This window comes from Athene cunicularia (assembly GCF_003259725.1).
Source record: "Athene cunicularia isolate RWA chromosome 1 unlocalized genomic scaffold, athCun1 chr1_part1, whole genome shotgun sequence".
In the NCBI taxonomy this organism is placed as follows: Eukaryota; Metazoa; Chordata; class Aves; order Strigiformes; family Strigidae; genus Athene; species Athene cunicularia.
In genome coordinates, this window is record NW_020799091.1 from 122,047,156 (window position 1) to 122,059,404 (window position 12,249).

The window sequence follows — 12,249 nt, forward strand, 5'->3', positions numbered from 1 at the left end:
GGGGGGGGGGGGGGGGAACCAAACACAGCACAAACCCCAGATGTTCCCCAAGCCCCTCCTCATAATAAAAATAAAATAAAGCATTTGTTCTCAGTTTGCAGGGATCATCCCCAAGAATGTTTCCTGTAGGAGTTAAAATGTTTTTTAGTTCACCAAAACCTGTATTAACAATTAATACACTGAAGTTAAACAAAGGAATGAAGACTCTTGTCTTACTCATATTTCACGGGTAGGTATCTTTCACAACTAATAAGATTCTACAAGCAACTGAAGACAACATCAACACTGTCTTACAACTCTGTATTAGTAAAAGGTCAGAAGCAAAACCTCGTATCCAAACCCAGTTCTGCTCCAACTGCTCTGGTTTTAGCTTCTCTGCAATTTTGTTACTTCAGTCTGCATCTTCCTAAAAAGAAGATCTAGATTGGAGTTTACTTCATTACTTTTTGCCATAACATTTGTGTTTGTGATTTCATGTATTATCCCCTTAGGAAATTCATGCACTGGGAAATTTTTTTATACATATTTATAACTACCTATATAAAATGTACCTTCCTAAATCTTTGATTCCCTAGGATGAGTGGATTTAGGGGGTTCTGTGTGTGTGCATGAGGGACTAAGTTTGCAGAAGTGCTGAAAAACAAAGCTGTTTGATTTCCACTAAGAAATAGAAGTGGAACACACAGAGAAACTGTTCTGTAAACGGAGAGGTTAGTTCATTTGATTTTTCCAAAGCTGTAAGATGTGAATTCTGCGTTTCATTTATATCAGAGAAATGGTGACGTTTGCTCAGACATAGCTTAGGGGGGTTATTTTTTTCATTTTCTTTTTTGCCCTCGTGAGCACTCTGCATGAGTCCACATGTTCCCTCCTTATCTTTCCCATTGGCAAGACTTCAAGAAAAAATCTCTGGTTAGAAAATTGCTCAAAAAAGGGGGAAAACCTTCAACTAAATCACGCTTTTTGTTTTTAAAAAATACCCAATTATTTGACTGTCAAAGAAGCAGTTACTAAAGTAAGATTTTATTTAAAGGCTACACACTGTAATTCTGGAAGCTCTATCCAGATCAACATGCTTTGACTGTACAGGTTTCAAAATCTAAGCTCAAGTCTATTTGTTAAGGTTTGTATGTATTATTCCACAATGTGCCAAACTAACCCTAACAACTGTATTACTGGATGTTAGGAAAAAGCCTTCTAAAAGAGAAGTGAGATTTTGTAATTCATGTCTTTCCTTCTTAACGCTGTGTTCCAATAAATGTGAACTAAACGTGTAAGTACAAGTTTAATCACTATGCAAAACCGCTAATAACTACATAACAAGAAAGAAAAGATAGCTGCCTTCAAAATGACAGTATATTCTTCCTTTTGCCATTTAAAACATCAATATTCAGATAAACATGGGCTCCATTATAAGATGAGGAATATTTACATGTACATAGATTCTTCAAAAAATTGGAGATGTTTCATATCCAAGAAGCGAGCAGAAGTAGGAAGTGTCACTTTAGTTCTTGAATACAAAATCCAGCAGCTAGCTTAATTACTTAAAATACTACAGAATGACTCTGAGGATGTGGAAAATTTAAACAACCCATGATTTCAAGCACAGATTATGGAAAATCTAGCTGGAGAATGAAAATAGCACTTAATACAATTGGTCAAGACCAGGAGAGGGCATATTCCAGTTATTTCTCACCTGCTGCTGCCTTTCAGTTAGTGCCATAAACAGCTTGGGTACCTGAACATTAACTTATTCCACTAAAGTACATTCCTTGAGTTACAGACAACAGGATTACCTGCAGGCCACTGATGTCCAGTGTACATGCACATGTAACTGTCTCCTCAAAAAATCCACAGACAGATCTCTAAACTGTAAGAAGCAGAACTTCCTGAGAGAAAGATAGATGTGGGCATTACTATGAAAATCTGTGCAGCTCCCCTTCCCAGATACCTGCTTGGAAAAAAAACCCTACACTTTTCTGAAGAACCTGGGAGGAAGGTGGGCTTGCTTACTTGGATCAGTCTGGATAATAACTGTTTTTTTCTCATTACAATGTTGCCTTCAAGTATCTCTCTCCTCAGATTCACCAATTACAATGAAGCACCTTGGGAGGATAAAGATTTTGAAAACTAATTGCAAAATAATCTTTTTTTTTCCAAGATCTAGGGAGGTTCACTCACCCCTAAATGAACTGAATCTCTGCTACAGTAGAGTATCTCAGCAAAGAGAAAGACATTCTCCCTTAATGACCTCTGAAGCAATGATGAGAGTCTTCAGTCTTGGTGGAGGAGATTACCTGAGAGACACAGAGACTGGTGGCCTCCAGTCTCTCCAGGAGGCTTAAAGCTTATATTGAAAAGGCTCATTTCATGTTTATAGCCCAGCCAAGCAGGTGGGGCTGGAACATTGTGTTTTAGCCACATACCAATCACACTGTTAGAACATAAGTTACAAGACAACTCTTAGACATGGATACTGAGATCTTGGGGCAATCCCATCTCATAAAGAACATTTAAATGTGCCTATAAACATTATTGTAAAGATATTTTAATTCAGAGGAAGGAAAAAGTTTCCAATCACAGCTTTGCAAATGACCATAATTCATATTATTAAACTATTAAAGGAAAATTCCTCATGTAATTAAGGAAAGTCCTACTAATATCAGTAAGAATGACCCGGGCTTGATTCAAAACAGCCAAAGGGAATGCCTAAAACAGCCTCAAAGCTGTTGTTCAGAGTCTGAATGCTCTACCTCATCTACTTGGCTATAAAATGTGCTGCTGCCATGTAAATGGTCCAGCTCACGCTGCTGCTGACTTCATGCTGTCTCTCATTTTATTGTCTGCTATTTTATTTGCAGGTACAGAAGGAAGAGGGAGTTGGTCTTTTAATGACCCACATTGATGATAAGATTGAGTTATGTGGTAACACTGCTCTGATAATCATACTATTGCGTAACTTAAGGATGGTTTTGACTGGAAGGTTTACAAAATTAACAAGGCACATGGAAGGTGCTCAGCGCATCACCACAATGTCACCACAGAAATGCCTGATTCAGCTCTAATAGGAAAACAGACATCCCTGTATAGGAAGAGGGGACAAGGAGAGAAAGACAGGGAGGGAGAGGGAAAGAGAGAAAAGGAGATAAATAGAGGGAGGGAGAGAATAAGAGGAAGAAAATGGGAAAAGGATTTCAGAGTACTATTCAGTGAAAGACACATCTATTGAACTTTGAGGGACACAATAATGTTTGGAAGTTAAAAACTTGTACCACCAGATGGAGGATTCAACCCTCTCTTTTACAATGAGTCCTTTGTCAACCCAAGATCTATTTCTGTGGAAAACCTTGGAAGCCAAGTGCCTATTGGGTTTAAAAAAGACAACAGAATAGAAATCTGACCAGGACGAGGAGCAAGAAAATTCACTGTCCTGAGCTATCCATTGAAGAAAATGAACTTTGCCAAAACAAATACTAGAGATATATTAAAGATCAGTACTTTAATCTGTCTGGCCACCCGAATATTGACATCTGCACAGCAAAACTGCTATTTATTCTTTGCAATGAAGGTAAACTGACTCAGTGGCACAGAAGAAAAAAATTTAATACCACATTTTGTTCCATGTGGCAAAAATGCCAAGTGTCACCTCTGTCGTATCATCCAGATATTACAAGATGATCTACACTTAAGATAAAGAAGAAAATCAGCATGATTGAAAGGTAAGTTTCTTCTTGGCTTTCACCCTGGTAATTAATACAGCTACATACATCTGAGTAAAAAACATGGTGGTTAAACACCTTTTTCTGAATCTCAAAAGACTGACATCTATTCCTTGCCCATACTTTTTCAATCCCAGTGGACAGGAACGTTGCCTTTTTCATAGAGGTGTCAGATCATAGCCCCTGGCAAATCAACATGCATCACTAGCCACATGATTCAGACACGAAAGAGAATTTTAGCATCCTGAAACTCCACTCTTACAGCACTGAATGAGGCAACCTGTTGTGCCAGTGTGTGATTAAGGAGACCAATACTTTCACATTCATTTTCAAAAATGGTAAAGAAGGGAGGGTAGACCATTACTTCTCCCATTTTTTACCTTTTATATAGAAAAATAGGCACACTGGCCTTGCATTGCTCATTTTACTAGAAAATCTGCTGAACAACACAATGCATATGCATACAGGTAAACATAAACACACACGCATGCACAATACTGAACTTTGTGTTGGCAGCCAGACTGCAGTAACCCATGTCCCCTGGGCAGCAATCAGCTATGAAGGAAGAGGAAAAAGTTAGTGTAATGATTAACTAGCCTGGTGGGCTACTACTCATGACAAGTAGAGCAGCAGCAGTGCAGGCAGTGATGCTGGTCACCTCTCCCTCTGGAATGCTGCTGGATGCCTGGAATCAAACTCAGCACAGAAAAACCAGAAAATGTAATGTCAATGTAAGAAAGAAGCTGAATTTCCCCTCTTGGAGTTTGCACGTAAGGAAGACACGTGGAGGAGCAGAGCTTGATGCTGTTGAGCTTGATGTTGAAAGAATATGACAGATTCCAATATCACCATTTATCAAATATGTATGCATAGGTTTGGGTAAGATTACTAGGGTTACTGCTATCAGTTATAGGCAGTTATTCCCTATAAATAAGCAAGCAAACAACTCTAATGGCAAGTGGCAAGTATCGATGTTGATAGCTGTAGCCATGGTGTCAGTACTGGAGCAGATGGTTAAAGTACATCCATTTTAGGTGAAAGACCAAACAATGAGTATCCCTATAGCCAATCAGGGAAAAACCAAAGTCATCATGGATGTTCCCTCTCCTTTGGTGCTTTTGCCCTGCAGTCCTCTGCAAGCTCCAGAAATTCTTTCAAAACTCTTTCCAATCTTTCAGATTTGTTTAAAGCAGTGCATTAAAGGTGAACGTACAGCAGCTCCCACTGTATTTCTCTTGGTTCTACCTCAGTCAGCATTTCACAGAGAGGCAATACACTATTGCCTGGACTTCAGCCTGAAAAACCAAATTCCATCTGATTTTTTTCTAGCTTTCAATGATTTATCTTCATCTGCCATGGCAGAAATGACAATCAAAGACAGTTTTGGTTTTTGTTTTCCAACAAAAGCATTTGCTGCATATTTAAGAAGACCTTGAAAGAAACTATTTAGCAAAAAAAAGCAAATGCGTTCTTTCAGTAAACTCATTTGCCCTCTGGAAGGCTTTACTCTGTGTGTGGATTATTCATTTACTTTAATTATTTTGAAGTGCCTCTGTTTGAGTGGGTTGGAGTTAAGTATCCACAACACCAAAGCAGGTCCTAGAATTAGTTGTTGTAAACAAAATGTGGTGCAGTGGCCTAATCTGTACAAGTAGTAAGCCTTGAGTATTCTGGAAGTCCTTTTCCACAAAGAGTACTTCTGGAGACCCTGAAAGCTATGGGACCCATGTCCATGAGCATTTATTATGGGACTTTCATTGTATGGACAGGTCATATCTTTCTAATCTTGAACACGTATAAATCCTTGTTCTCATTTCGTAGGAAAACAAAAATCCTGCTCTTATTTAAATATGGAAAACAAAATCCCACCTGGAAAAGGCTGGTACCAACTAAAGCAACCAACCAGAAATTTTAATCCATCATACAGGAGGATTTGCTAGGACACAATAACCAAGTGATATAAGAGAATGAAGAGAGCTAGAACATGTAAAACTGGGCATGTAATCAAACCAAAATAACAGTCTTTTATAATCTCTCTAATCACAGCTCGTTCGCTCTCACGCACACATATACCCATGCACACATACAGGAGTACTTATATTGTTACCCTTCGTTTAGTATTTTCAGCCCAGATATCCTGGTTACTAAGTACACACCCTACAAACAAGAAGAAGAAAACAAGCCCAAAAGCTAGGAAAACTTCAGATGATGGAAGAGTTTGGACATAGTTATGTCCATACATTCAAGAAAGAAGAGGAGGAACCAAATCTGGGGAAAATACACAGGATTATCACTTTATAGGCAGTGAACACTGCCTAGAACAATGATTGCAAAAATAAATACATCTAACATTCAAATCCCAAGCTGTATTTTCAGCGACACCCTTTCTCCTATGACTGTATGCACACTCAGAAACAAAACCCCAGAGCTAAACATCCACAGCCTTGAGGCATTTCAGTTCTCAATCTCAAGAGAAAGCTATCGTGCAAACTTTCCGCTATATCCACAGTCTTCTACCACATCCCGATTTAAGGACACAAATGCAATAAAAGTAAAACCAAAGAAAGATAAAGCAGTTGAAATGAAGAGTTTGCACTACCCATTCCTTCACAGATATGGAAGACAGGATGTAGGCATCTGGAAAACCAGAAGACATCTTCCCTGGTAAATCTCAGTTTGTAAGTCTCTCCACTTTAAATCTGCATTCCTCTGCTTTGCACGTAGTCCCATATAAATTTATGGCTCCTCTGCACTGTTGCCCATAGTTACACCCAGTATTTACAGGTAAGCGTGCAACCCTGTTCCTTTATGGAGGTAAACAAGAAAAGAAGGAAAATAGCGTGAAGGAAAGGAGGAAAACAATTCTCCACTTACTCGTCTGTAGTCAGTGGCTGTACCTCAGGAACAGTTGCTTTAAAATACAAGTTACTGATGAGTTTTGATTTAAAAATCTCTGTCAGTTTTGACATTCAGGTGAAAGTATTGCTGCTGGCTCTAGAGCAATTTGCATATCTTATCACTAAATAAAATGTCTGAAGTGTGCACCAATCTGATGAAATTATAAACAAGAGTCCACACAAGCACACATGCCTTCCTGTTTGATTTCTGTCCTGATCGCTCCTGTATAATAAATTATATGATCATCTGATTCTAGCTGGAGGTTTAACTGTGCATGTAAAAAGGAAAATGATAGCAGCCTATTCTTTTTCACACTTTACATTTTAGAACCTGACAAAATTGTGGATTTGGGGAACAAACAGGAAAGCATTTTTGGTTATCATCTACCTCCTCTTTAATTGCCACAAAATTGGTGAAAAACCTCATGTATTTATATATATATATATATATTTTTAAACAGTTTCCTATACTGGAAATAAATAAATAAAGGAAACCACTTATTTTCCTACAAAGACTAACATACATGCTTAACTTTATGTCCTGTGATTAATCTCATCTACTTCAACAGGATTACTCATAATGCTGTAAATGAAATACATGTGTAAATCCTCGCAGAATCACGGCCTGAATTGCCAAAAACATTACATGGCACAAGCAAACACCTAGGTCTAGAATGGCTCTTCAGAATGATTAGAAATAAAACCCAAACCTTTAGGCATAATAAGCAACAAAATCTACTCCAGGGAGTGGTTATGGGAGAAACAGTATTGAGGGAGTCATCTTGCCTTGGGAAATTCACCTGTCACCAAATCCTTGCAGTAATTTACCTTCTTCCTCCACCAGTTATCACCTTCACTTACCACTGCTTTCTCACTCATCAAATACTGTCCACACATCCTGCTGCTGCTATGTCACAAAGGAGACAAGAGATGCATCTGATTCCACTTATTCTTTTGTGCAGTGAAGGAGAGTGAGAACATGGTCTTGTCCTTATATTAACTAGCATAGTAATAAAGAGCTCATGTGCTAATTAACAGAGCTGGCTGACAACTAAACCATTTTACCAACCTTGCTTCTTAACCTGTTGCTGAACTGCTCACATGCTAGTGTCTCACTGAAAATTATTTGCCCAGTAAACTCTGTGGGCAATCCTTAACCTATTTCTTGAGTTCCTTACAAGAAGATGCTGATCAAAACATATACAAATTGCATACCTAAATTACTTAGCTCTGTCTCCTGATGAGTAGCTTACCATCTGTTTGTTGTTTTTTTTTTTTCTGCAAATATTCATGAATGCTGTATCAGAAGTTACTCTCTGTACATTATCTAGTTTTTGACTAAAATCCATGGCTTCCAAAAACCCTTCCGCTTGTAAATTAACTCAGTCAGAAATATTAACTAAAATGACAGGAAAACAAAAGCCAATCCCTTAAAAGTTCAAATGACTATTTGTCACAAACATTTCACCTCTACTAATGAACTGCAAAAATGAATGATAGAAAATGCAAAACTGTATTATGTTTAGCAGTTAACATTTTAATAAGGAGGAGATTAGCAATTTTTAATACCTCCAGTGCTTTGTTATATACAGTAGCACAATAACTGAATATTTTAATTGCTAATTATTTAGACCTCATTCAGTTCTCACTCAGGCAAAACTCCCATTGAGGGACTTTTCCCTGAGAAAAGAGCTACAGGATTTGTCTTACTGTAATTTGAAAAAACTTTATATATCATAAAAACTATCAAGTTATAGTGAGACAAAAATCATTAAATCCTTAGCAATATTAAACCCTACTGAAAGTCCCACCGACTCTTAACACCAATGTTTTGATATTAAGTAAAATAGATAACTGCAGTTTACCAGTTGAAACTTACCTGTATAATTTATGCCCAGATAGGCTGGTGTTCTTAAAGAGGTCTAATAATGTTTTGAGTCTTCTTACCATATCCCTGACCTTCTCCCAGGGGAATCAGTTCAAATGTGATAAAGAAACAGCATTTCCAAACAATTATGATATCAACACCTTCCCAAACCCAAAAGCCAGCATTTGGTTTTACCTTTTGTCTTCGGACTCCAAAAGGGTTAAGAGCAGCTCTCAACACTTCTTTCTTATGCTGCTGTGAAGAAAAGAAATGCTTATGTTTAGGGATTTGCACACACAACACCTTGAGTTTTCATAACAGTCAAATAGCTAAGCATTCAGTGGAGAAAGTGGGTGGAATGCTGTATCTATCTATCTATCTATCTATCTATCTATCTATCTATCTATCTATATATATATCAACATATAGCTATCTGAAGGAAGACAAAACAAAGTCCTACACATTCACATTTTGTACACAGGTGATGAACAAATAAGCTAAATGTACTAGTATCTGAAATGTCATGTTAGATGCATCCTTCAGAGGGAAATGTTACACAGCTGAACACTAAATTAACAGGGAGTGATTTCTAAGCCTCCATGCTTTAAAAAAAAAAAAAAAACCACACTTGTTTTTTCCACTAAGTGTAGTTTCATTCCTGTTAGATATAAAAACAAATGGGTGTCACAACCAAAGTTTTGCCACTTATGCCATTCAAATGCATTTGTGGAAAAAGTTACAAGTAAGTGCTCCAACAGGTCAAGAGTTTGAAGAGGTTCTTTTATCTTTTCTTGAATGAAAAACTGCGTATAAAGTCTTCACATCTTTCAACTATAAATGGCTTTAACGACTAAAATGTTCAGAAAACATCTCTGTAGACTGCATTTGGAAAAAAAGAACTGAAAGCAGACTTAGTACCATATACCACTAATTACCAAAATGTTCAGAATTGGCTGCCAAACAGCTGAGGAAAGAGTAAGTATTTTGAAGTCTGAAAATAAGACTTGAGCACTCTACTTCCACCAATTCAGAATACGGTTTAGCCATCTGACTGGAATAATTTCCAATTCCCATTATAAGAGGTTCACTTAGATTACGTTGCCCAAATCCACTCCAGCCTGGCTTCTTGCTTCTTCACAGGAGAGCAGGATCCCTTCATTCCCCTCAAGTGCTGACTTCACCAAGAACCTATGCCCAAAGCTTATACCAGCTTGAGTATGGCAGGACTGGGCTAACTAAGCTTTCTGGTCTTCTTTAATCCTTCACTGGTGAGGCGTTTTCAAAGCTAGCAACAAAGACACTTTAATCACCGAGATCACAGGTAAGAACAGATTACTTAACAGAAAAGAAGTGCTCTTTGGAGAGCTCTTGTTTAGAAAGGACACAGTGTTGCTTTCTCAAATAAAGATGTAACACTAGCAGACTTTCAGGCTTGGCGTTTCCAAGCCTGACTTCCCACCAGATCCTGGCTACTACAGGGAGGGTTATCTTACTTTCTCAGAGACACGTCACAATGTCTTTTCAGACCTGCAGCCTTCCTCTCATTTTCTGGGTGCTTTCTACCTCTGATCATCACAATCAAAGGATGCCCCAGATTCAGCATTTGTGGACATTTCCCTATGGCAACCCCCAGAGCCTACGTAGGTCAGTCCTGAGCATATGCAGCGTAGTCTGTTGGTTTCCACTGTTTTCAGGGAAGGTGGTTTATTTTGCTTGAACTAAGGCTCTGTAGCATGCACTCCAGCTTTCATAAGGCCTGCGGTTGCCTGAATAGACAAGCTGGACAGCAGCTGTTAGCACTTTCCAATATTACACAACCATAGTCTGGAACAGTCTGTCAGTTCTGTGCAGACAAAGAATAAGGTAAAACAGAAGGCCTAAAATATTGAGTAATGAGGGTGGGATTTTGACCTTTAAATGCTGTTAGATGTATTGCATGAGGATATGTTTGATTTAAGTGATACTATTAGGTAGGAAACTGTGCTGTTTGTCTAATGTCTAACTCATCTAACAACTGAACCACTCTGTACTTGCTGGCACGTTATGTCAGAGAGAGATGGCTCTGCTGAGTGAGCCCAGTAAGAGAGGGTGGCACTGGGGAACCTGGAAGAGGTGAAAAGCAAGAAAAAGCATGGGGAAAACTCATCACAAGGTGAAAGAAAATATTTTCTATTTTAAACCCACTGATCACTCAGACCTGTGGCAGTGCTTACACATTATCTCCTCAAGCTCTGAAAAGGATTAAATCTACGTCAAAAATCTCAGTTTCTCTTCTCCAGCCTACTGGCATTTGAAATTTTGGACAACTACCCATGATGCTCACAGCTTCTGTCAGTTGTGATTCTTGCCAGAAAGTGCTATACATGAGTCCGTATAACTGTTACAGTTACTCTTTTTTATTTTCATAATCATTAATCAATCCTTTTTAAACATTTGAATGTCTGAATTTCAATAGTGACAACATTTCTACCACATAGTTTTTAAAACTATTTTCATGTATGATTGAAATTAATCAAGACTTAGACTTGAGATGGTCATTTGTTGAGCCAAGACAGCTACTAGAGCTACCATATCCAAAATTACAAGGCCATTCATTTTGGTTTCAATTCCAACCTCCACGTTTAGATTTAATGGTTTCACTTGGATCAACAGCTTGTTGGTGATTCAAATTATATCGTATCAAGTAATACCCTCTAAATCTGATGCATCCATGTGACATCAATGAAGTGAAAAATGATGTACACAACTCAGGAAACCATTTTTGGTCCACTTAGTAAACCCCATATACTAAGCAAAGGTCAGTACTTTCCAGCATAGGCTCACGACAGGCTTAATGACCTCAAAGTCACAAAATATATAAAAAAACCCTCAGAGAGGCTTGAGGTAGATCATGGTAATTTCCTAGAAAAATGTGCTTTCAAGGGGGAAGTAAATGAGGTACATTTATTAACTCTGCTTTTTAAAGTATCTAACCAGAATGATATCTACCACAAAAATAAGAAATCTAGAAATGGATAACTTAGTCGTAAATTAAAAACGCCTCTTCTGCTATGCCAGTTGCTTGTACAGCAACAACAGCATACTGTACTGCTATTCAAAAGCAAATAAGAAAGAACTATACATACTTGTTCGTTTCCTTATGTTAATGCCTTATAAGCTACATGGCATTTTGACATTTGCTGCTAATGAAAAAGCACTATTCAGTGAACTATCATTAGATTAAGTGAAACCGAAATAAATACATTCCATTCAAGAATATGTAAAGAATGTGTCAATTTTATTTATGTTTTCTCTCAAGGTTATGGAACTTTCACAGTGGGAGGGAGAAGATATTACAGGATGATAACTGTGAGGATCCTCTCTTTTTAAGACTCTATATTTAAACAACAAAATTCAAAGAGTAGGATTATTAATTATATTAGCATCACTCCAGTTCAGTTCCTTCCAAACACAGTCATCATACAGACAAACTAAACTCGGCTAGCAAGTGGATGAAAGGAATCACTGTTGATTAATGCTAAGAATATAAGAGCCAAAAGGATTTCAGACAATGATCCACTGTGAGACTACCAGTAAATCTCTTGGTCTCTTTTGAGATTCAGTCAACCTGGCACAAACAGTGGGTAAAGTATATCCTTAGCAAAATGGACAATGCATCACTGCAATTCTCTTTTTTTTTTTTTTTTTTTTTTTAAAAAAAAAAAAAAAAAAATTGTGTGTGAATTTAATGCTTATGGAAAAGTCTAATCTGGCAGGCTTAGAGCCT

The 12,249-nt window shown here is 37.7% G+C and overlaps 1 protein-coding gene across 2 annotated transcripts in view; it reads right to left on the reverse strand.

Annotated features, from left to right (window-relative positions):
• Positions 1-8,743, reverse strand: part of ZBTB20 (zinc finger and BTB domain containing 20) — a 395,593-nt gene extending 386,850 nt beyond the window's left edge. For both annotated transcript variants that reach the window (XM_026853090.1, XM_026853082.1), the window contains exon 1: positions 8,679-8,743. The gene's annotated coding sequence lies outside the window, so the exon portion shown is untranslated. The remainder of the gene's footprint in view (positions 1-8,678) is intronic.
• Between the last annotated feature and the right edge of the window lie 3,506 nt (positions 8,744-12,249).